The 24,768-nt window shown below is 51.0% G+C and overlaps 1 protein-coding gene and 1 non-coding gene across 3 annotated transcripts in view; both read right to left on the bottom strand.

Annotated features, from left to right (window-relative positions):
• Positions 1 to 24,768, bottom strand: part of CARMIL1 (capping protein regulator and myosin 1 linker 1) — a 311,314-nt gene that overhangs the window by 263,350 nt on the left and 23,196 nt on the right. The gene's annotated exons all lie outside the window — the stretch shown is intronic.
• Positions 22,773 to 22,857, bottom strand: TRNAQ-UUG (transfer RNA glutamine (anticodon UUG)). Its single transcript has one exon. It is a non-coding gene; the product is annotated as a tRNA-Gln (tRNA).

Raw genomic sequence — 24,768 nt, 5'->3', positions numbered from 1 at the left:
AGACTGAAACTTCCCAAATATCTCTGACAGCCTGAAAGGCCTGAACAACTCTGGGGTACAGACATCCCTATTTCTCGTCTCGGTGTTTTCCTCAGCCCCGTCTTCCAACACACGCATACAATCGCGAGACACTTTCAGTACCTTTGAAGAATTCTGTCTGAAATAAGAAGGAATCTGCACTCCAGGCACAGCTGAAGAGGTAATCCAATCTCTCGCTCGACTTCTCTAGAAGATCCCTTCTGTGTTCCATTTCCCCTTCCTCACCTCCGAACACCAGCAATGCCTCTCAGGAGAGAAGAAGACTTCCCTCATCTCCGCTTTTGTGAGGAAAACACAAGCTTCTAAATGTGTCATGTCCTGGCCATTTGGGTCAACAGAGGCCACGGAGTAAAGGGCAAAGCAGGCTGGACAGAAGACCAAGAACCTGGAGGACACCAAAAATGGCGGCCAACGCTGAGCCTCAGGGGCAGTTGGCACTAAGGTGGCTTCGCCTCCCCTGAAAAGCCGTTCCTGGCTCTTCCGGCTCATTCGGCATAAACGCAGGCCTAACGCGCCAATGTCTAAGTCTCCAAGAGAGGCTGGAGTCGAGATTTGGGACGGAAATATCCGAATCTGGAAATGTTGGCAAGCGACCATCATTGTTCTAAACACTGTATACTGAAAGCACATTAGAACAGACTGCAAGCCACTCGCCTGTGACATCTGCTTTAGGTCCAAGCCACCCATTGTCGTCTCAGACGGCCCAACGGTTCTTTCGAACTTGTGTCTTCTTCCACAGGACAGAAAGGTCTTTTGTGACTGGAAGTTGACGTGAGCCTCCTAAGGCTGGCACCAACTGTAGCGCCCAAGACTCGAGGCCCGTGCTCAACCACAGCTGGGGAAGCATCGTGGAACTCACAGCTCTGTCTGGGTCATCAATCCGGGAGCCTTCTTTCCTCATGAGTGTCATCACCTCAGCCACCATCTCCACAGGGACCGGGTGAAGGCAGATGGGGTCCCTGAGGCAGCGCTCCAAAGGCCCACACGAGCTAAGGAACCCGACAGAAAAGTGGAGAAGACGGGGTGGCAGGTGACTCAGAGACACACAGCTTCTACGGGGAAGAAACACGTCTGCCAGGTGCACAGGGGAAAGAGGTAAATAAATTAAATATGCAGACGAGGACAGAAATGACATGAAATAGAGAGGAAGCCTTCAATGGCAAGCCCGAAGGGGCTTTTCTGTAAGACTCACCGCGCTATCTAGAAAACCCACAACTCAGTCCTGAGGGACCACGCCCCACGCCGGGCATCTGAAGAGCCCCTTCTGTTTGGTGCAATTCTTGTCCATAAAACTAAATTTACGTGCCTTGTGGTGGTTCGGTCCCCTTCAAAGTCTCTCATTAGTTCTTTTTTTTTTTTTAATGTTTACTTATTTTTGAGACAGAGAGAGAAAGCAAGTGAGCATGAGTGGGGGAGGGGCAGAGAAAGGGAGACACAGAATCCAAAGTAGGTTCCAGGCTCCGAGCTGACAGCCCAGAGCCCGACGCGGGGCTCGAACTCACGAACCGTTGAGATCATGACCTGAGCCGAAGTCGGACACTTAACCGACTGAGCCACCCAGGTGCCCCTTGTTAGTTCTTTGTCCCTTTCATACGCCTCTGACTTATCCGGATGCCGTTCTGTGAGCCCCGTCCCCACAAATCCAGCCCCACGCAAGTCCACCCCGTGGCCTGGGCACAGAACAAAGTCTCACTTTACAGATTTGGGTTTAAACAGGAGTTTTCTTTATTGGCTCATTCCCTTACCTACAAATGGGGAAACACCATCTCCCTCAGAGTGGGGACAAGATGAAATAACAAACATAAAGACCCAAGCTCAAGGGTTCAAACATAAATGGTGCTCCAACGGGCACTCCTGCCCCCGAGCCCCCGCCACCCGCACAAGCCCCACCACTTTACAGTCTGGGACCCCAAACGTCAGAAGCAGAAGATTCTGAAGTCCTGACCATACCACACAGAAGCTCAAAGAGATACACACGTTCTACATCTTTTTCTTCTTCATACTCATGGACGTGAATTTGCTGAGTGACAGATGACAAAATGTGGGACTCAAAAGCACAACATGAGACACCCAGTAACCCGTATCAACAGCCGGTAATAATTTTTACCGCAGCCTGTTAATGCTAGTTGCCAGGACGTTTTTCTTCCAAATCGTGGAGGTGGTTTTAAATATAGTAATAAAAGAAAATATGACCGGCTGTGAAAGCCTGTCTGCTGCTCCTTTCCAGGACAAGATGCTCATTCAGAGTTTCTTTGTGTACACCCAGAGGCCACCAGAGGGGAACCAGGGGAGCCAGAGGAAACCCCTGGTTGGAAAGTCAGTAAATGGAAATCCCCGGAGCCAATCAACTTGATGCTGGAACTTTTAGTTCCATTTCACCGAAGACCCAAATCGAATGCTCGTTAAGGCTTTCTGTGCTCCAAGCCCTGGCTTCATTGCAGGGAACCCAGAACTGTAAACACAGTTGGCCGCTCGACCCCCAAAATATCCCTGGTTCTCTCTTCCCACCAGGCTGCTCTCCCTGCTCCCTGCCCCTTTGCTGCCTCATGCTCCTCTGAATGCCTTCCTCCCGGCTTGGTCATTTGTCGCTCTCTCTTTCACCCCACTGCGTGGGACCCCACCTATTCCAACAGCTTTAAGTACTTCCTGTATTCTGGGGCAAGTACGGAGTCTTTCCTGAAACTAAACCTTTCTCCTGGGCTGTGCGTTCACGTTGCCATTAGCAACAGCTCAGCATCTGCACGGGACCCTGACGTTGCAAAGGCATCTCAAACCCAGTGCATCCAAAAGTTATGTCATTGCCCCGCACTGCTCTCCTCCTGCATTCTCTACACCATCGGGTTTTCCGTGAATCAGGTCATCGGGAGGGCTTACTACAACACAGACTGCCGGGCCCCAGCCCCAGAGTTTCTGAAACAGCACCCCCAGGGCTGAGAAGGTGCGTCATTAACCAGTGCAGGGGTGGCCCAGAGCCGCCGATCCTGAGACCTCACTCTGAGAACCCCTGCCCTACACCAAGCCTTTCTCTCTCACGTCCGTTGCACAGCAACACCTAATTACAGGTTCTCCCGAGGCCACATCTCCCTCTAACTTATTCTCTGCTGAAGAAGACTTGGCAGTCATTTTATTTAAGCCTACTGGGTTATGTTACTTCTCCACTTAAAAATAAAACCCAAACTCCTTAGTTCCTGCAGTGTATGTGGTCCGGCATGACATCTCCGACCCACCATGCTCTGGCCTCATCGTCCTTTGAGCTCCCCCAAAGGACAGCGTCCTCAGGGCCTTGGCACATTCTGTCCAATCTGCTTAGAAGCCCCTTCCCTGCACCCTTCACTTTTCCTTCAGGCCTCATCTTAAAAGTCAACATCACAAAAACATCTCATCTGACTACCCCACATAGACCCCTCACCCCACTCCAAATTCCCTACCATTACACCCTTCTCGAGAATTTCTAGCTTTGCCACAATTGGTGCGCATGTGTGGGTACACATTTGCTCTGTGTCCCTCACCGCCTAGAAGGCTAGACCAGCCGAGTACGTCCTACTTGTCGCATCCCAGCACGGGGTCTGTGACACAGCACCGTTTCCGTTTGTATAAACGGATGGACAAACGAATGAATAAATATGAACCTGGCAACAGAAGCATTCAGTGGCTTCACATTTCTAGCTCACAGAACCAAACAAACTTCCCAGATTAGTTGAATCAGTCTATTTAAGATAAGTAAATTATTTTCCAAACGAGTCAAAACAATACCATATGAGAGCAGTGGGGGGGAGGGAGGGAGGGGGGTGGAAATGCTGCTGAACACAAATCATTTCCACAAAAACAAACCCACAGCAGAACCCTGAAATCTGGAAGCGGATTGTCTTTTCCAGTACTTTTTTTTTTAAGATAATTAAATATCAGCTTTCCCACCAGATGACACTTCTACAAATACTTCCAGATTAAACAGCTCATGGTATATGACAATATGTCAACACCCTCTCACAGAACATATATTCCTGCCTCACACAATGGCAAATATTCAAGTTCCAACTAATTTTCCCCCACAGGGATGTTGGAAACCTCATCCCGGGGCTCGGCGCAGGGGACTGGTCTGCACAGAGACTCGGCAATAAATCAAACAAATTAACACAGCGCTCAGAGGAACCTGTACCTCCCGCCCCCAAAATAGTGTCCGCCCTTCTCTGATCCCTGAGAAAGGAACTGCTCTGTGCTGGCTCATTAAGCAAATATTTACTGAGCAAGGAATAAGTAAAATAGAACATGCTGGGCGTCTGCAGCGATAGTCTATCATCACACAGCCGCTAGTATATTTCTCCTAAAAATTCAGCCCGTTATCACTTTTCCTGCTGAAAACTCCCCAGGACCTCCCAGAGGCCTTCCAGAAAAACTCCATGTTCTTTGGTCTGGCCCACGAGACCCTATTATCTGCTTTTCCCAGCTGCCGCTTTGGCTTCCGGCTACATTTCTTGCCACCCCTCACATTCCCGCCTCCTGCGACTCTGTAACCAGACCTGTTTGCCCTCCGTCGAAGCCCCCTTCCTCAGCAAACCCAGCCCCGACCATCTCATCCTTAACTAACTAGTTCTAGACTGTCCTCTAGAATTTTCACTCGGTGTAGGGGCGCCTGGGTGGCTCAGTCGGTTGAGCCTCCGACTTCGGCTCAGGTCATGATCTCACGGTTCGTGGGTTCGAGCCCCGCGTCGGGCTCTGGGCTGACACCTCGGAGCCTGGAGCCTGCTTCCGATTCTGTGTCTCCCTCGCTCTCTGCCCCTTCCCTGCTCGTGCTCTGACTCTCTCTCTCTCTCAAAAATAAATAAACATTAAAAAACTTAAAAAAGAAAAAAAGAAGAAGAAGTAACGTGGCCACAAAAGGCCTAAGAGTCCAACACGTACCCGGAGGAGACCACTGGGCACGCTGTGTGCCTACAAGGCACCGTATGGCCTGGCCGCGGTCCAGCCCTCCCCTCCGCGGCCTCCTCGGGGCTCACGTGGGCTTCTGCCCTTGATCGGGCCAAGCGCACGTCACTTCACGGCCTACAGTCACACTTGCGCCCCGGCCGGGCAGACTGCACCCTCACTTCGGGGGCTCCCCCTGGACATCCTCTACCCTGCTGGCTAGCGCACCTACACCAGCATCCGCAAACCCCACGGTCTCCGAACCCTCCCGGGTCTGACGGCTACTAGGGTCCTCACCTGTGTGGGGGCAGTGGGTCACTGGCCATCGCCCCCTCTGGAGTCCAGGGTTTCCCAACACCTAGAACGTCCTTTGTCCCAGGAAGCACTAAACTACAGAACACGAACAGCCAGGACCCCTGACGCTCAGGACCGCTGTGCCTACTGACACGTTCTGCAGAAACCGGCCTCCGCTTCTCGACGCCAGGAACTGACTTTCTTCTGACCACGGCGTTTACGATCCGAGACAGCGCTGTTCCCAGTGGACGTACGTGTTTGAGCCAAAATGACGTTCTGCATCCTGAAGAATCAGACTCCTCAACGTGAATAGTACCTTGCGTCAGGAATGCTAGGACGCTGGCCAGGGTGTCCCCCGCCCCACGGTGACCAAATTCTCCACGCTGCCCAGCATGGGGTTCGCTTCTCGCTGTGGCCGCTGCAGACGAAAGCGTCCCCACGGCCGGGCCCCGTGCAGGGCCTCAGAAGGCCTGACTACCAGGACTCGTGATTCCCTGGCTTATCCGAGCCTCCGGGGCCCAAACTGCTCACTCGAAGCCTTGCAAAGCCAGCCCGATAGTCGTGTCTTTTGTCCCGTTCTTCTGTTCCTTCCTTTCATCCTGCCAAGACAGTTTCTGCAACCGGTCTCTGCTCTTCCTGGTCCGGGCTTCAAAACCAAAATGCCCGAAATCCTGAGCCATCCTCTGACCTCTTGAAATCTGACCACTAACGGGAGAGGGACAGCTGAGAGGAAAAAACCGACGCGGTACACAGGGGGGAATGTTAAGATCCATGCGACAGGCCCAATCCCCCAGGTTTCACGCAGCGACGTGAGACAAGCCGTCAGTAACACCAGAACGAGTCCCACTCTCAGAAACCTCCTCAACCATCTACAAAGCCCTAAAGGGCAGCTTCGACTGAGACGGCCGACCGACTTCAGTACACGTTTCTCTAGCCATCCTTCCCCCTCGTCACGGAGAACGTTTTCTTTCTACCGATGCTTTTCCAAATGCCAGTCCAGGTCAGATGCCCAGGTGGCAGTCGTTTTTGATCCCCTCCACCCGGCCGATTTCCACGTCTCTGCTTCCCACCGGTTGGAATTCAAGAGCCACCAAGCCAGCGGGCTACAGGGAGAGAGTCCTTCCGGACACAGTTGGAATCGCTTGGAATGTTGACAGGTGACCAAAGGGACAGAAGGAAAGGGTGCCCCCGGGGACTGATCCAGCCACAATTTCAGCCCTCCCCAGGGTCTCCTCCCTGGGTACATGTGGACCACGGGTCATCGTGTCATCTCCAAAACGGAACGGAGCGACCCGGCCAGACACACTGGCCTTGGAAGGTGTGCGAGGCTGAGCTGTTGCAAGAGAGATCCTGGCTTTAAGCTCAGCAGACAAGCCTTGAGAACCTTCTCCACGTGGATGAGGAGGGCAGCGACGGGAAAACGGGGCCTGCGGGACACCGACAAATCACCCGAGCTTAACGGAAACTCTTTAGAGAGCTTCAGTCTAAGCCTCTCCTCCAGGTGACTCCTTTCCAAATGTAGCTGGAGCAAGGAATGTGCCCCTACAGCAAGCAGGTGGTTATGATGTGGAGACTGGGTCAGCAAAGCAAAGAGTGTAAGATCACGGAAAATGGAAGATTGCGACCACCAAGCGCACCAAAGGGAGCACGTGGGTGGGGCTGAGGAAGGAGTTAAAGGAGACTAAAGGCAGCTTCATTGTACTTCTGGCATGTTCCTGTGTTCGTTTTCAGGGAGAATAAGCTGATTTTCTCTTTCCTCTGCTGGTAACTGAAACAGAAGTGCCCTCTGGTAGCAGAAGCAGAGGGAAGCCCGTCCCTCGAATGTTCACCACAGGACGCCGGACCGTATGGCGTGCTGAGTGCAGGGTGCAACGGCTCCCACCTCTGGGATGTCCACAGGCCTGAGGACCAACCCAGCTCACCCGGGAATCCCCTTCCCCTGAGACCAGGTGGCAGGACCCCTCACCAACGCCAACCCCCTTCGTGGAAACGGCTACTTTCTGGAGAAGAAATACCCCTCCGTACGCGCTGACCTGAGGCCGGCGTTGCAAGTAAAAACAAGTAACAGCAGCTTCTCGGTGCCCGTGGAAGCCACCGGACGTGGAATGCCCGTGGAAGCATCGGTTTTACTCCAATAACCTCACCGGCCAAACCCGAAAAAGACTGTCTATCTCACGCTTCTTCCTCATGGGCTCTAGCTGCTCTGAAATATATCCGACATTTACAAAAATCACATAGAGACGGTAAGCACTTCGACTCCTAATGACATACAACCCACCCCCCAGCAGGCCGGGAGGATGAGAATCTCGCATAGCATCGCTGACACGCACACGTCCATGTGGCCTGAGCAGTGTGCACGTGTGCAGTGCTCACCAGCCTATCTGCTCCTTGACAGAGAAGCGTCAGGTGTCTTCCAAGTTAACCACAAGAAACAGTATCAAACACTTAAACTTCTTTTCCAACCATGTAACACGACACAACGTAACGTAACACAGCACTCTGTTGAGGACCCCGTTATCCCCATTTTTACAAGGCATTTTGGTTTCTATTTGGAAAATCACTTCAACCTTTCCCATTTGCATAAAGCGTTACAGGAGGCACGGTCCCTGAGGCTTCCGGCGACAGCACGCGTCTCCGTTCATTCGCTCATTCGTTCGAATGCCACCTTGCGCCCCTCCCCCGGTCTGCCCTGTTTTGTATCCAGCCTGACTCAGACCCTCTCGAGGTGCTCTGCCCATTCTGGGTGCCCACGCAGCACCCGTGTCTCGCCACCAGAGCACCTAGGTGACCTGTCTGTCCTGCGGGCCTGGGAACAAATGAGCGCAAACACCTTTTAAAAGCCTTGTGTGGCCACAAAATCTCCTCAGTTCCTGCAACCCAGGGGGTGGGGGCCCAATAAAAGTTGAAAGCAGATTTGATGACCACATTTTGAGTGACCCACTGCTCCATAATACGTCATGACGTGCCGTAAATCCTCGGACAGCCTCGGAGAGGTTCAATTCTAGACCCCACAGGAAAGACGGGCACTGGCCAGGCCACCAGTCTGCGTAGTCGGTGCTGGGCGTGGGCAGAGGCAGGCAGGTGCAGTGATCGGAAAGGTCTAGATGGTCTGTAAGGTTCCTCCGTTTCCTGAGGGTCCTGAAAAGGGAGTACCCGCCCCCTCACTGCATGCCAGTGCCCAATCCGCCACTTTGCCCACGAATGCCTAACAGTCTTGGGCAGGAATGTTACCCCAAACATCCGACTGGCGTGCAGGAAGAGATCATCCACTCCACGGCTTTGTTTCATTTCTGAACAAGACCTAGACAAACTATGCAATTTTGGGGGTTGGGGGGGAATCATATATATAAAAAGCCTAAAAACAGTTCCCGGCAATTTTTATACATAAAAAGCTTAGAAACAGTTCCTGGCAATCGGCGAACACTTGGTACTAGCTCGCTACTAACATTATGTGTTTTCTATCTAGCGGGAACAAAGTAAACCGTGACATCTCGTGACAGTTATTCTCCCTGTCCTCTGAAGCGTCCACTGTTTCGTTATTCAGCAGCAGGTGCAAACGAATCGATCTGAGAAATCACAGCCCTAAAACAAACACAGAACACCCTCCTCTATAAGTTTAAGGCAATGCCTTTGCTTATAAGGTCGATGTGGCAAATCCACCCCGCTAGAAATCACCCAGGGGTGCCCACCCCGCCTCCAAAAATCTACCTGTAACCAGGGAGAGGGGTTGGCAGGAGGGAGAATATGTTCCCATTTAACCTAATCCGAGCACTTTTTCTCTTTAGAAACAACGATGTAAGTGTAGTAGAAATAATATCATATTCCAGGTACATTTTGGGTCTTTATTTATTTATTTAGAAGCACGGAGCAGGCCAGGGGCAGAGAGAGACAGAGAGAGAGAGAATCCCAAGCAGGCTCCGCACTGACAGCGTGAAGCCCGACACAGGGCTCTAGCTCATGAATCGTGAGATCACGACCCGAGCTGAGATCAAGAGTCAGACGCTTCAGCTGCTGAGCCACCAAGGCGCCCCTCATTTTGGGTCTTCGAAGCAGGATGGCCTGTGCTCACCGCCCGAACCTCACTGATTAATCTTCTTCCACGAGTGTTTGAACATAACATGTATGGGGGGGTTTGCTGCTAGACAAGGAGGAATCAACTGACCTGCTCTCAGAGAGCCTTAGCAATGAGATTCAGTCGTTCTCAAACGTGTTCTCAACGGTGTTGTCTCCCTCAAGGAAACATTTTGCAGGGGCGCCTGGGTGGCTCAGTCAGTTAAGCGTCCGACTTCGGCTCACAGTTCGTGAGTTCGAGCCCCGCGTCGAGCTCTCTGCTGACAGCTCGGAGCCCAGAGCCTGCTTTGGGGTCTGTGTCTGCCTCTCTCTCTGCCTCTCCCCTGCTCTCTCTCTCAAAAAATAAATAAACATTAAAGAAAAAGAGGAAAACATTTTGCACAGATTCCAGTCCTTCAGGGGTTATCTCCTCCCGTGGAAATCTAACGAAAGGTATGGGCCCCAGGAAGATGAATACGAAATGAAGTCTGCAAGCAATTTCCAGAACGTTAATGGGCCCTGGAGTAGGAAAGTCAGCGCAGACACAACTTAAAGGCACCCGTTACCCAGGGACCACCGTCCTCCCTTAAAGGAGCTCTCCCATTTGGCTCCATTCATTTTAAGGAACTCTAGCTCTTTGAAATTAGCATAACTTTTAGCGTCAATGAGCACAGGTTAGAAGTACGCATGTTACCATACACAACAAAACCTTACCTAAACTTTCAGGCTCAGGTTTTTCTTTTCTTTTAAGTGTTTATTTCTTTTTGAGAGAGACAGAGACAGAGTGCAAGCAGGGAAAGGACAGAGAGAGAGAGGGAGACACAGAATGGGAAGCAGGCTCCAGGCTCTGAGCCGTCAGCACAGAGCCCCACGCGGGGCTCGAACTCAGGAACCGCGAGATCACCACCTGAGCTGAAGTCAGACTGAGCCGCCTAGGCGCCCCAGGATCAGTTTTTAAGGCCAGAATTCTAAAAAGTCATTTTATTCCTCGCAAACATTCACAGAAGTCACAACAAGAAGCCCAGGACAGGCTGCAAAGCAGAGGCCACCTCTGATGAATAAATCAGAGGGATACATAATTAATCTAATTAGTTTACTCGCCCTGTAAACCAAGGCTTCCGGTTCCGCCCTGTAAACCAAGGCTACAGGTGTCCTAGAGCAGGACACTTTCAAAGGGGCCTGTGGTCTGCCCTGCTTCAAGCACAGCAACCCCTTCCCATCTGACTTACCCCGTGACAGCATCATGCGGCCTCGTGAGGAAAGAGCTAATGGGAATCAAGGAGTCCAACCTCAGAGGAACACAATTTTCAAATTTGGGTATTCACCAAGGAAGCCTTTCCTAAGTGTGGGTGTGACCAGACCGCACTTCAGGTCAAAAGAAAAAGCATTTCAACCTCCCCTGTGAGGGCACCGGTGTCCCTCTTGGACAAATTCAGGTAAACAACAGCCTTCGGGGGACAGGAGGGTGTTCTGGGCCATCGGGCTGGGCTGACATCCGGGCACCACAGGACTGCCATCTGCTATAACCTCCGCCTGCCTAACTGAACTCCCAGAAGCTTCCCCACAGGAGAGGGGACACGGCCCCCCACGCAGAACGCCCTGGGCGATTGCCTCGGAGACACTGCCTGATGCTTCGTGTGCAACACTTACCTGAGGGTCAGATTAGTCATATTAGAAAAGGGGGCTCCCGGGGCGCCTGGGTGGCGCAGTCGGTTAAGCGTCCGACTTCAGCCAGGTCACGATCTCGCGGTCCGGGAGTTCGAGCCCCGCGTCGGGCTCTGGGCTGATGGCTCAGAGCCTGGAGCCTGTTTCCGATTCTGTGTCTCCCTCTCTCTCTGCCCCTCCCCCGTTCATGCTCTGTCTCTCTCTGTCGCAAAAATAAATAAACGTTGAAAAAAAAAAATTTAAAAAGAAAAGGGGGCTCCCAAGGAATGAGACAGGTGTGGCTCAGGAAGTCACCCCATCCCACTGCCAAGTGCTGGAGGACCGGAGGTCTGGGGCCGAAAAAGGGAACAGACAAGGCTAGGTAGATGCCCTCTGCGGCCACTTTTCACTTCCACGGGACTTATGACAAGAAAGATTAAAAAACAACAAAAACAAAACTTCGGTTGGCCCAAGACTTAGTTTATCAGGTTCCCCTAAGGACATCACGATCTGGAGAGGCTCTTCTCAAGGCAAAGGCAAAGCCTGATAAACACAGGCACACAAACTGTGCCCTTCTCCTTACTCTCTGCACTAAGCATGGCCCAGATCAGTCTGTGTCCCCGGAAGGTCTCGCCCATCTCCCCTCCCCCACCTCCCAATCTCACTGCAGATGCAAGAGCCTGAGACCACCCACGCGGCCGCCCAAGCGACAGCCCCCCACCCCGCTTCCCTTCCAACCCACGCACCTGCCTGAGGTCCTCCCAGGCGACCCCTCTTCCCTGCCCAGAGCCACACAGCCCCCTCAGTTCACACAGAACAACATCAGAGACGGGGTCCGACCCAGACCCAGCCCAGAGTGCGGCATTCGGGACACAGGGTAGCCAGGTGAAGTTAGGGAGCCCGAGACATAACCCGCTAGGCTCCCAGGCTTTCATCTGTTTCGTGTAGTTGCTCTGAGTAGATGTTTATTCCCTCGCTACTCCCAGAAGGAATGAGACGGCTTCAAGTAAAATGCCGATTCTAAAAAACAAACTCAGTTATTAAGACAAGAATTAAAATACAGGAGGAAAAGACAGAAGGAGAATCAGAAGCCCCAATAAGTACAGGGGTGCTCCCAGTACAGAGTAAACGCAGGGGCTTCTGGAAGACCAGACTGTGAGTTATGGCCCCTTTATTATCATTATCTCATAAAAGGAAGTATGTAGAAAAAAAGTTCCCGATAAACTCTGAGAGGAACTTGCCCCAAGGGCAACATGCATCAGAGAATAAGACGGTCAGTGTCCTCAAAGACAGATTTTAGTTTTTATTTTATTTTTTTAACAAAACCAAAACCCGTCTTGTTACCATGTGAACTTAGAGTTTCACTATCAGGACCACAATGCTGCTATTTCAATTTCAGGGTGTAGTGAGGGGCCTGGCAGCATTAGCACCCCCTGGGACTGGCTGGAAAGGCAAATTCTTGGACCCCGTTTTCAGTTATTACATTGTGGAAAACAGTCATCAAGCCTCTCCCCTCCACTCAACTTCCTGATTAAAAACTAAGGACTGGGGGCGCCCGGGTGGCTCAGTCGGTTGAGCATCTGACTTCGGCTCAGGTCAGGATCTCATAGTTTGTGATTTTGAGCCCCGCATCAAGCTCTGTGCTGATGGCTCAGAGCCTGGAACCTGCTTCAGATTCTGTGTCTCCCTCTCTCTCTGCCCCTCCCCCACTGTGCTCTGTCTCTCTCTCTCTCTCTCTCTCTCTCTCTCAAAAATAAAAACACATTAAAAAAAAACGAAACACCTAAGGACCTACTGATAAATGTGACCTCAGGAAAGGAGTAACCTAATTGGATTCGAGGGTAGCAGCACAAAGATTCACGAAAGACCATTCAGAACTGAGCCCTTGAGGGCCCCGGGGGACAGGTGTGCACCAGGCCGGAGGACAAGGAGGGCCACACCTCCTGACCAGTCCTCCTGGCCCTGCGCAAAGCCACGCCGGGCAGCGGGCACTCCCTGCGAGTGTCACTGTTTGCCCGTCATCCCTTACTAATTAATTAAGGCTGCTTTCAGTGCTATCTTCCTTCCATCATAAGCTCTCCACTTACGTCAAGAAATACGTCTCAACCCAATGTCCCCCACAAACCTCACTGGTCCCGGGCGACAAGGACACTGGAGGCTTCCAGCCAAGACAGTCTTAACAGTTAGCCCTACACAGAAAGGAAAGAAAACAGAGCCGACTCACGGGGTCTCCTCAGTGCTCCTTGCGCACCGTACCTGTGCACCTTGCTACGAACGTGGGCTCCATCCAGGGCTCTGCCCTGGGCTCCCAGGGGCCGCCGCTGGCCCGGGGACCACAACTGAAGCAGCAAGGGCTAGACACAGAGTCTGTTCCTTTGAATTCTGTTGTATCCAATGACGAGCACAGTGACGGGGAAATACACGTTATAATAATAAAGGACGACAGAACTCCGAATGCTGATTCAGGCCCCAGCGATCCCAGCGTATGGGAAGGGCTACCTTCCTTCCTGTGTCAGAGGTGGGAGACGAAGAATGCATTTTGCCACAGCAGCAGGCATGACCTGCGATGGAATGAAATGAGCTGCTTAAGGAAGACAGAGAGTGGAGGATGGGGGAAGAGAGGTAAGGCGGCAGGTGGAACTGAGGACGCTGTGTGCAGTCGTGGCCCGCTCAGGCTGCAGGCTGGCTCTGGCCGCGACGGGGCGGGTCACCAGGGAGCCCTCGGGGTGCATGGCGGAGAGGCCAACAGCGTGCAAACTGCTGTGGCCACACGGGGGATGTTCAGAACTCAAGAGCGACAATCAATCTCACACAGTGAGCAGTGAACCACAAGAGGGAGGTATCGCACCCCCACCCCCGCCCCCCAAACAAAGGATCAAGGCTGAGGCTTCAACCAGTGTGCAGGGAAAACCACACAACCTCACTGGGTTCCTAGGACCAGACCGGGCAGACTAGAAAACTCTCCTTCATGCATGGAAAGTGAGCACTGTCCTCAGAGTCTGCGACACATGGGGCTCGTCCACCTTCTGTCTCCACCGCGGGCCTGGGAGACCATCAAAGGCCTTGGTTTTTCCACCGGCGGGTCGGAGATCATCACGGAGCCCACCTCAGTCACCGAGAGGACTAAAGTAGCCACTGCACAGAGCAGTGGCACACAGGGAGCCTTTACCGAATGGGAGGTGCTTCCAGTTGGCTTTCTTCTCCATTCAACAGAGCAATGGTGCCCGCTACCTCTGAAGACCCTTCCCTCCAGGGGCGCCTGGTATCTGTTGGGCGTCCGACTTCGGCTCGGGTCATGATCTCAGGGTCCGTGGGTTCGAGCCCCGCGTCGGGCTCTGTGCTGACAGCTCGGAGCCTGGAACCCGCTTCGGATTCTGCGTCTCCCTCTCTGCCCCTCCCCTGGTCATGCTCTGTCTCTGTCTCAAAAATAAACACTAAAAAAAAAAAAAAATTGAAGACCCTTCCCTCCAAACACTCTATGATTCAGTGGTACTTTTCAGTCCCGTCCAAGACGTTGCTGCTATTTTCCTGACTCTAAAGCAAACCAGTTCATAGAGCAAAACCTTAAATACATAGGCAAAAAATCTAACCGCCATAAAAATAAAAGCTATTTGGGGATATTTATATATAGTGCATCTGTCTGTAGCACAGCCGGTCCCTGCAGTAAAGCCAAGTATGTGCTTAACTGTCAGTAAATAGCTAAAAGAAGAATGGAGCAGTTTCCACGAAGGAAATGGCTGGATATACTAGGAAAACAGCACGGATAGATCAGAGATGCTGACAGAGAGGGACAGCAAAAACTAGGTTGACTGTAATAGTGAACATATATGCTCACATTAAATTCGTAAAGAAGCTGGCTTTAAAACCAGGCAGGAAAAGGGGCACCTGGGTGGCTCAGTCGGTTAAGCATGCAACTCTTGACTTTGGCTCAGGTCATGATCTCATGGTTTGTGGGACTGAGCCCCATGTCGGGTTCCGTGTTGCCGGTGTGGAGCCTGCTTAGGATTCTCTCTCTCTCTCTCTCTCTCTCTCTCTCTCTCTCTCTCTGTCTCTCTGCCCCTCCACCGCTCATGCTCATGCTCGCTTGCTCTCTTTCTCTCAAAATAAATAAGTGAAATAAACAAAAAAAAAAAATAAGGGGCGCCTGGGTGGCTCAGTTATTTAAGCATCCAACTTCAGCTCGGGTCACGATCTCACAGTCTGTGGGTTTCAGCCCCTCGTGGGGCTCTGTGCTGACGGCTCAGAGCCTGGAACCTGCTTCGGATTCTGTGTCTCCATCTCTCTCTGCCCCTCCCCTTCACATGTTCTCTCTCAAAAATAAATATAGAATAAATTTTATAAATGAATAAATAAATTAATTAATTAATTAAATCAGGCAGAAAAAGACCTAACGCTTTAGCTTCCCTCTAAGATCTGTTACGGCCTTTGACCTGGAATAGTCTTCCCTACGTTCCAATGTCTGAACCACTGTAAATGGGAAAAGATCGGGTGGAAAGAAAACACAGAATAACTGAACACGTGATTTTTACATCTCACCGGACCCAAAACTTCAGGATCTCTTCCCCTCCAACTTTCGCCGGGACTTATTTGAGCAAAATTCAGTCCATGTTTTACAACCTTCGGTTCCTGACGCCCGCTCCGAGGGGTGAAAGGAATCGTTGAAAGGAAGTCAGAGAAGGACTGGCCAACCTCCAAATCAGGGAGTCCCAAAACACATTTATTTGAAAGTTCAAAGCCTCTATTTAAAAAAAAAAAAAAAAATGCGCACACACACACACACACACACACACACACACACACACTACTCTGGTTTCTCCCAAATAACCTTCAAAGACAGAAGTGCTTTCCCTGGGTGAAGATCTAAAGATCTGAGAAATGCCAACACCGTTGGGGAGCACAAGCAGCTCTTTGTCCTGACCCTTCATGGGGCCACTAACGAGCTGGAGGTGGGCCCGTGGGCAGAGAGCCCTGCCCCTCGTGGGCAGGCTGCGACACTCTCCCTCCCGGCCCCTCTGGTTCCAGCCCTCTCCCATCCAGGCGGGCCTCAGGCCGAGTGCCCACACCCCCGCACCCTCTGTCCACTGCACCTGCAGCCGTGGACCCCCCTACACTGCACACTGGCACTAAAAATAGAAAATGATCAGAGAAGCCACTTGACCCGGCAAAGAAGCCAGTCTGTGGGAGCCAGGCCCGTGGGCCAGCCGGGCAGGGGAGGTGACCGTCCCGTCCCTGGGGAAGACATCCTGGTCCCACAACAACACTGGCACAGGAAGGGCGGGGGGGTGGGGGGAGGAGGAAAAGGGCCCTTCTCTCCCTCCTGGCAAAGTTTGAGATCGCTCACTTTGCAAATCTGAGCACAGTTTGTTTTCCTCTGAAATTAATCATCCCCACGCCTTGCAAGAGAGAACTTTGATCATTAATTGAAAAAGAAAAATGTTTCCCCAAAACTTGTGGGAGGCAAGGCCAGCTCACACAGGGAGCTCTGGCAGGCCGGTCTGGGAGGAGGGTTTCTCTGCGTTCATCACACGCTGCGATCCTGCGATCCGCTGAAGGAAGCAGGCGCAAGTAAATGAAAACCTTCATAAAAGCCCTTGCAACTCAAAAGGAAATCAGGGTTTCTTCTCCCCTCCACTCCTTCCCCTCCCCTGGCCTTCTCTTACTGAGTCACGCAAGGGCAATTTCAGAGGTGGGACACTGCAGGGAATTGCTATTTGCTCAAATGATGCAAATCTCCTTCCAGCCCAACATTTCCAACAACTGTCTTCAGTAATTTCTTAGAGAAGACAAAAGTAATTTGCAAAAGGGGGGTGGGGGTGGGAATCACGAATGCTACCCCAATAATAAGACTATCCCCCTGGAAAAAAAGACCTAAACTCCAAACAGAATGTTTCCATATCAGGGGCGCCTGGGTGGTTCAGTCAGTGAAGCATCTGACTTCAGCGCAGGTTGGGTCACGATCACCTGGTTCGTGAGTTCGAGCCCCGCAGCGGGCTCTATGCCGACAGCTCGGAGCCTGGAGCCTGCTTCTGATTCTGTGTCTCCCTCTCTCTCTGCCCCTTCCCTACTTGTGCACTCTCTCTAAAATTAACAAACATTTTTTAAAAATTAAAAAAAAAAGAAAGATATCAGAATATTAATGTCCCGAGCAAGAAAGCATCCTCAGTTAAAGAGGCTTATCACACGCTTGAGGGGCAAAAACACATATGTTAGGAATTAAAATTTAAATTCCAGATTTATTACGGGTGTGGCCATCAATGTACATTCTTACATTCATGAAGTTTTGTCTTTTTAAACGCTTATGTTTTGCAATCATCTTGGCTGTTTTCCCAGGAGGAAAAAAAAAATGGACAGAATGAGGAGAAGGAGGCCTAAAATCTGGAAGTCAGGCTTGGTATCCTAACCACTGAAAAACCGGCTCTCAGGCCCTTGTCTTGGGGGACAGATATCCTTGTATTAAAGCAGTCTAACAACATTTCAACACTTTTTTTTTTTTTTTTTACAAACAGGAAGTGAGCCCTTGGTGAGGCAGCTATAGGGGCGCTGTAAATCTTCGGTGCTATAAAACTGGTTTGGGCACACCCAAAATGAAAGGGGGTGGGAGAAGGTGTGGACAGGATGGGGCACAGAGAAGGGTTTTTACCCTTCACCTTGACAAGACTCGTCTTCAGAGTCTGTAACTTAGAATGTATTTAATCACTTGGGGGTAGATTTTAAGTTCTCTGGGGCATGGCCGGTTCTCGTCATGACCTCCCACAAGACACAGCACGTGCACAGCCAGACAACACAACACACACACAACGGACGTTCACACTCCTCCCGCCGACCCAGAGGAAAATAACGCGCCTGTAGTCTGATGGGCAGCGAAGGTCTCCTGGAAGAAAAGCCGCGACTGGGAAGCGAGGGGAGGGTGGGACAGTGGTGTCTTCAGAATCACCTTGGAGCAACTTTCCAAACAACACACGCCCTGCCCTCTGAGATTATGAGGAACCCACAGGGGTCTGGCTGCCTTCCCTCCTCCCCTCTCCCCAACCCCAGCCCAGAATCACTGCCTAAGGGTGCCATCGTTTCTGGTGGGTGTGAGTCTTACATCCTGCGTGTGCCCTTGGGGGGCGTGGTGGCTAATGGTTTACAGCCTCACCATAGAAACCTGGCACCTTCTCTGGGATGAGGGGAGGGACCCGACTGCGACAGGTGGGGGGTGCAGCTGGAGTTTAACCGCTTTTATAGACCTTCACTGAAAGCCCTTCTTCTCGGCTCCGGGCCTATAGCCCTGGCTGCAGGTCCCGGGCCTGTCTGGGGTTCCGCGGTGCTAACTGACTCACTTCTCACTGGCACCGCTCTTTGAGACCCCAGAGGCCCCCCCGCCTCTGCTCGGCCAAGTTAGCGAACCCTCCTTCCAGAAAACCTGGGGATGCTCTTACCTGCTGGGGTCCCCCTCCTACTCTCCTATCTATGCAGGGCCTGTATCTTCTGTATCCCTTTGTTTTCCCATTTTAGAGGTGTTTCGGAAGGACCAGGATGTGCACTGGATTTTACCAGGAGTCACTGTGATTGCTTCTCTCCCTGCAGGTCCCCCCGGCCAGATTCTCCAGTCCCAAAAGACACGGATCCTACAAACCGTGTTTCCTCACAAAACCTAGCACAGTCCAGTCATGAATACTTGTTGAGTGCATGAATAATTTTAAAGCATAAAGATCACAGATCCTTAAGCTTTTAAAGAACCTTCACACCTCTAGGTTACCCTCTTTTCTAGCCGTTTCCCTGCATGTTCTAGTGACAGTGTACGTAAACCACCAGATGACTAATCTAATCCCCCTTTCGAAAATCCTTAGGGTGGAGGCTTTCTTATTTTTCTGCCTGCAACCTACAGAGTCCAGAATACATTTTACACTGAAGTCACTCTAGGTTCACATGGAGCTAACAAAAATAAACTTCACACGACGCAGAACGCGTACACGTTTTCCCAGATCGACTATTCTATTTTAGATCGGGTCTTAGAAATGATGCGCTACGCCGATTTCACAGCCGACTCGTGGGTCACGGCCTCCCGTCTGAAGACGTTGTTATTCATCCTTTCAAGTCTCAGCCTGGACACCGTGTCCTCAGGGGAAGGCTCCCCGCCTCCCTAAGTCAGCGTTGCCCCTTCTCCCCTTTGCTCCCATGACACCCAGCTCTTCTGCTTTAACCTGTGGGATGACGGCCTCGGTCCGTGGGGCAGGCAGGAGACCCAGCAGATCTGAGACACGTGAACATGTGTGTCCACGTAAAATATGCACACACGGGGCGCCTGGGTGGCTCAGTCAGTCGAGCGTCTGGCCCTCGATTTTGGCTCAGGGTCATGGGGTGGAACCCCACACTGGGCCCTACCATGAACACAGAGAATCCTGGAGCCTGCTTAAGATTCTCTCTCTCTGCCCCTCTCCGCTGCTCACACGCTCTTTCTCTCTCAAAAAAAAAAACAGTACACACACATGTTCACAGTGACATGACTCACGATAGCCAAAAGGCAGAAACGACCCCCGTGTCCACCGATGGATGACTGGACACACAAAACGTGGCGTATCCACGCGGTGGAATACTATCCAGCCACGGAAAGGAATGGGGTGCTGATGCGCGTTTCGACACCAACGAACCCTGAAAACACGTGAAACCAAACAAGCCAGATGCGAAAGGTCCTGCAGAACTCCTTTGATGTGAAAATACCCAGAATAGGTCAATCCACAGAGACAGAAAAGTAGATCGCCGATCGCCAGGAGCGGAGGAGGATGGGAGGTTTGGGGGTGTCATGGCGCGGGGGGGGGGGGACGAAGAATAAGCAGTTGATCGTGGCGATAGATGCACCCGTCCGCCAATAACCACGGAGTTGTGTACTTCCAGTGAGTGTACTGCATGCTCACATGAAACAGATCTCTAACGAAACGGTTTAAAAAAGAGGACTCCAGGGGCGCCTGGCTGGCTCGGCCGGTGGAGCGTATGACTCTTGATCTCGGGGTTGTAAGTTCAAGCCCCATGTTGGGTGTAGAGATCGCTTAAAAATAAAATCTTCACAAAAGTAAATAAGTAATAAAAAAATGGAATCCAGTCATGAGCACTGGGGGTTGTATGTAAGAGATGAATCCTCCCAAAGCCAAGAGCCCCCTGTACGTTAGCCAACTTGACGATAAATTACTCGTAATTAAAAAAAGGAGGAATCTAGGCGTGGGAATTGGCCCCCGTTGCACACGCAGGAGTAAAATCTGCCTCGGTCTCCCTTTACCCCCTTGCTTCTAGCACAAGACCGGGTGTGTGACAGACGGAAGGCTCCACGTGCATTTGTTGAATTGATAATGGACTCCACGACCGTGATCGCACGGGCTCTCCCAGTGAGGGAGCCGCTTCCTTCCCGAGGCAGCGGGAGGCCAACCGCTCCGAGAAGGACACGGGCCTCATTCCTGTTAACTGACCTCCACTTTCACTTACAAGACAATCCGAAGTCCAACATCCTTTACGACTGACTATAAATGAAAGGGGTGTTCCAGAGAGAGAAAAACATTGTCTCCTGTTCCAATGTTCCCAAAAGAAAAAGGTGTGCAACAGTCTGTCGCACGGAACCTCCCACGAAATCCTGCTGATAAAAGCGTTCTCGGTGAAAAATATTTTTTAAAAATTTTTTTAAAAGGCAAGGGGGTGCAGCACCTGGCTGGCTCGGTCAGATAAGCGTCTGACTTTGGCTCAGGTCGTGATCTCAGGGCTTGTGAGTTCGAGCCCCACGTCGGGCTCTGTGCCGACAGCTGAGGCTGGAGCCCGCTTCGGATTCTGTGTCTCCCTCTCTCTCTGCCCCTCCCCTGCTCGTGCTCTGTCTCTCAAAAATAAATCAACATTAAAAAATAAAAAAAATAATAAAAAAAAATAAAACAAGCATTCTCGGGCTCAGGGAGAGAAGGGGGCTATGGGGCACCGGCCGCTCAGAGGCACTGGCAGTCCCCTGTGACCTCGACCTGCCTGTTTCAGTGAACCCTGAAGGTACACGTGCAGCTCAGCCATGGACAACGGCTAACGGCCAGAAGAGATCTGGGATAAAGGCTCAGGGAAACTAAAACTCACAAAAGCAGTGCCCTGGTCTTTCGTTGATAAAAATAAAAGTTTTACATTAGCGTTAAATAATGTAGCTTGATCCACACACAGCCATTTTTCTCGGCCTGAGCATAGCTGGACGGCTACCTCATTTCAGGTCTTATCAGGGTCTGTTTAAGTGCCCACGTCCACGGCCACACCTGCCAGGACACCGCCAGCTTGCTGTAAATAAGAAGTGGGCAACCACATTCAGACCCAAGAGGTGAACCTTCTAGCTGTCTATTAAAACTAAAACCAATAATCACAAAAACCCACCTTTCACCCCGCTCCCCAGAGCCCCCCAAAAAGGCTTCAAACTTCAGATTTAGATACCTCTAGAGTGGCCAAAGGAAACGCAGTCTCTAAACAAAATAACATGATAGAGGACTACTCCCCAATGGTATTTTCTCTCCACACTAGTCTGGCCCTCAGTGGGAGCTGTTCCCCAGTATCTAAATACTTTTCTGTTTGACCATCTTCTTCTTTAACATTTATTATTATTTTTTTCTTTTTTAATATAATTTACTGTCACATTGGCTAACACACGGTGTGTAAAAAATGTGCTCTTGGTTTTGGGGGTAGATTCCCGCGGTTCATCGCTTACATATAACACCCAGTGCTCATCCCAACAAGTGCCCTCCTCGGTGCCCCTCACCCATTTATTTTTCACAGCAGGGATACTTCCCACTTGGCAACCAAGCAAACCTGACAAATAATATCAGATCTTAACTTTGGTACAACAAAACCCGGAAATAATTCGAATGTATTTCTGGTAAACCGATCTTTTTTATAGTGACGGTTTAGAATATGCTGCACCTCTAACCAAGGTATCCACCAACAACGATTGCTGCATAAAGTTCAAAAAACATGGCCATAGACGGAAAAGATGCAGATCGGGTCAGGGAATGTCTAATGAAGGGAGGAACACGGGTCCCCAGTCAAGGAAGACCAATAATAAATCCCACGGCACGATAAAAGTGCTGACAAATACACTCTCAAATACACTCAAGTACAAACACTTGAGAACACTTCTTACCACCACAGGTATGACTGTCCAGTGTTTTAATGGCCAGGACACTACAGACAACAGCTTGGTGTCTCCTCAAGAAGTTAAACATAAAACTACCAGCAATCTCCGCGGGGTATATATCCCCAAAGAACTGAAAACAGAAACTAGTAGGTCAGTGTTCACAGCACGACAGTCAAAACGTAGAAATAACCGAGTATCCAACGACTAATGAATGGACAAACAAAATGTGGTATATCCACGCAATGGAACAGTACTCAGTCAGAAAAAGGGAAAAAGTCCAATACAGTTTACGATGTGGACGAACCTTGAAAAACTTGTTACGAAACAAACCAGACACTGAAGGGAAAATACTGTACGATTCTACCTATAGGAGCTACCTAAACCAGGCAAGTTTGGGGACACAGAAAACAGAATGGTGGTTTCCAGGGCAGAGGGAAGGGAGGGATGGTGAGTTATTGCTTAGTATGTTCAGAATTTCTGTTTGGGACGATGAGAAAGTTCTAGAAATGGGCAGTGGTGTTGGCGGCACTGTGAATATACTTCACACTGAACTGTACAATGAAAATGGTTACGTTTCAGGTCACTTGTATTGGAGCATAATTTTTTCCTTTTTAATGTTTATTCATCTTTGAGAGACAGAGACAGAGCACGAGCAGGGGAAGGGGCAGAGAGGGAGACGCAGAATGGGAAGCAGGCTCCAGGCTCTGAGCCGTCAGCACAGGGCCCGACGTGGGGCTCGGACCCACGGACCACGAGATCATGACCCGAGCCAAAGTCGGGCGCTCAACCGACTGAGCCACCCGGGCGCCCCTGAGCATAATTTTTTTAAGTGAAAAAGAAAAAACTGAATGGCTGGGCAGATAGCTAACAGCTCAGTGAGCATGATGGCATCGGGGCAGAGACAGGCACCAGCTTCCCTCCTGACGGTCCTGCAGCAGACAGTCCTGGGTCCTTAACCTACACAATGGCTCAGTATTCACAAGGGATGGCAACGACTTGCCACGTTCCCCTGAGAGAAACACTGTATTCCTTTATTCTGCACACTATCAGCCAAGGGCCGGGCACTACCTACAGAAAACAACTTTGGAATAAAACACTATCTACAGCCTCCACTGGATACGACTCACTAAACAAATTCAGAGGACCAAAGCTGAGCCCAAGAGCGACAATTCTTTTTTTTTTTTTTAATTTTTTTTTTCAACGTTTATTTATTTTTGGGACAGAGAGAGACAGAGCATGAACGGGGGAGGGCCAGAGAGAGAGAGGGAGACACAGAATCGGAAACAGGCTCCAGGCTCCGAGCCATCAGCCCAGAGCCCGACGCGGGGCTCGAACTCACGGACCGCGAGATCGCGAGATCCCGCAAGATCGCGAGATCGTGACCTGGCTGAAGTCGGACGCTTAACCGACTGCGCCACCCGGGCGCCCCAAGAGCGACAATTCTTACAGCGGCAGCCAGGTCCTAGAAACAAGAGTCACTGCTCCTCGACTGCCACTTGCCTTAACCACTCAACAAAATTCAAGTCCATGAAGACAACGCTAATACTCAGGGGAAGCTCCCCGATCCACCTGAGGTTGGGAGGGAGGACCCAGTGAATTATCTCACCTTTGGAAATGCGAAGAAACGAGACTCTCCAAGTATCACTGGTTGAACTGGCTGGGCCCTACGCGCCTGGCGGCTCAGGTGGTTAGCTGTCTGACTTGACTCGGTCGCGATCTCATGGTTCACGAGTTCGCGCCCCACATCACATCCGGCTCTGTCAAAGTATGTGAATAAACTTAGGGGCCCCTGGAGGGGAGCCTGCTCCGGATTCTGTGTCTCCTTCTCTCTCTGCCCCTCCCCTGCTCACGCTCTCTCTCTTTCTCTTTCTCTCTCTCTCAAAAATAAACATTAAAAATAAATAAGGGCGCCTGGGTGGCTCAGTCGGTTGAGCGTCCCGACTTTGGCTCAGGTCATGATCTCGCGGTTTGTGAGTTCGAGCCCCACGGCGGGCTCTGTGCTGATGGCTCAGAGCCTGGAGCCTGCTTCAGATTCTGTGTCTCCCTCTCTCTCTGCCCTTCCCCTATTCACAGTGTCTCTTTCTCTCTCTCTCTCAAAAATAAATAAACATTAAAATTTAAAAGAGAGAAAGGAAGGAAGGAAGGAAGGAAGGAAGGAAGGAAGGAAGGAAGGAAGGAAGGGAAAGGAAAAGAAAAGAAAAGAAAGTACAGAACAGTTCTGCTTCCCACCAGCTCTCACAACACTCTATAAGGAGCTCCTACCATCCCCACATCAAGAACTGAAAGAGCAGAGCTGTGGGGGAGCACTAACCCTCAGGTGTCCTGATTGCCAATTTTTCAAAAACAAAAACAGCTGTCTGCAGGCCCGTGCACCCTTCCCCATCTAGACAGACAGACGATGTCCATTGTTTTCTGCCACCAGGGCAGCACGCACAGAACTCTGCTCAGGGTAAGATTCGGAAGTGTTAAAATGTGTCAAAATCTACCCCCGAAAAACCTGTTTCAAAAAGCCTCTCACATCTCTACTGGAACTCAAAGCAGCAAACCCACCAGAGGCCGAAGGGCCCGCCTTCCCAGTGTGCTTTTAACCTCATCAAAGCCACGGAGCGCATTCACTGCTAAAACACAGAGCCAATCCCCACAGTCCCTGCGAGAGACTCCCTGGTTCTCGGCAACCGCCGTGTCCCAAGTTCGTAACAGCAAAATAGTGATGTTTA

Source organism: Lynx rufus, unplaced genomic scaffold, assembly GCF_022079265.1.
Source record: "Lynx rufus isolate CCGP_SWC_20201006 ecotype Redwood Valley unplaced genomic scaffold, mLynRuf1.p SCAF_6, whole genome shotgun sequence".
Lineage (NCBI taxonomy): Eukaryota > Metazoa > Chordata > Mammalia > Carnivora > Felidae > Lynx > Lynx rufus.
The sequence above is the reverse complement of the archived record's forward strand: the minus strand, read 5'-3'. Positions and strand labels throughout refer to the sequence as shown.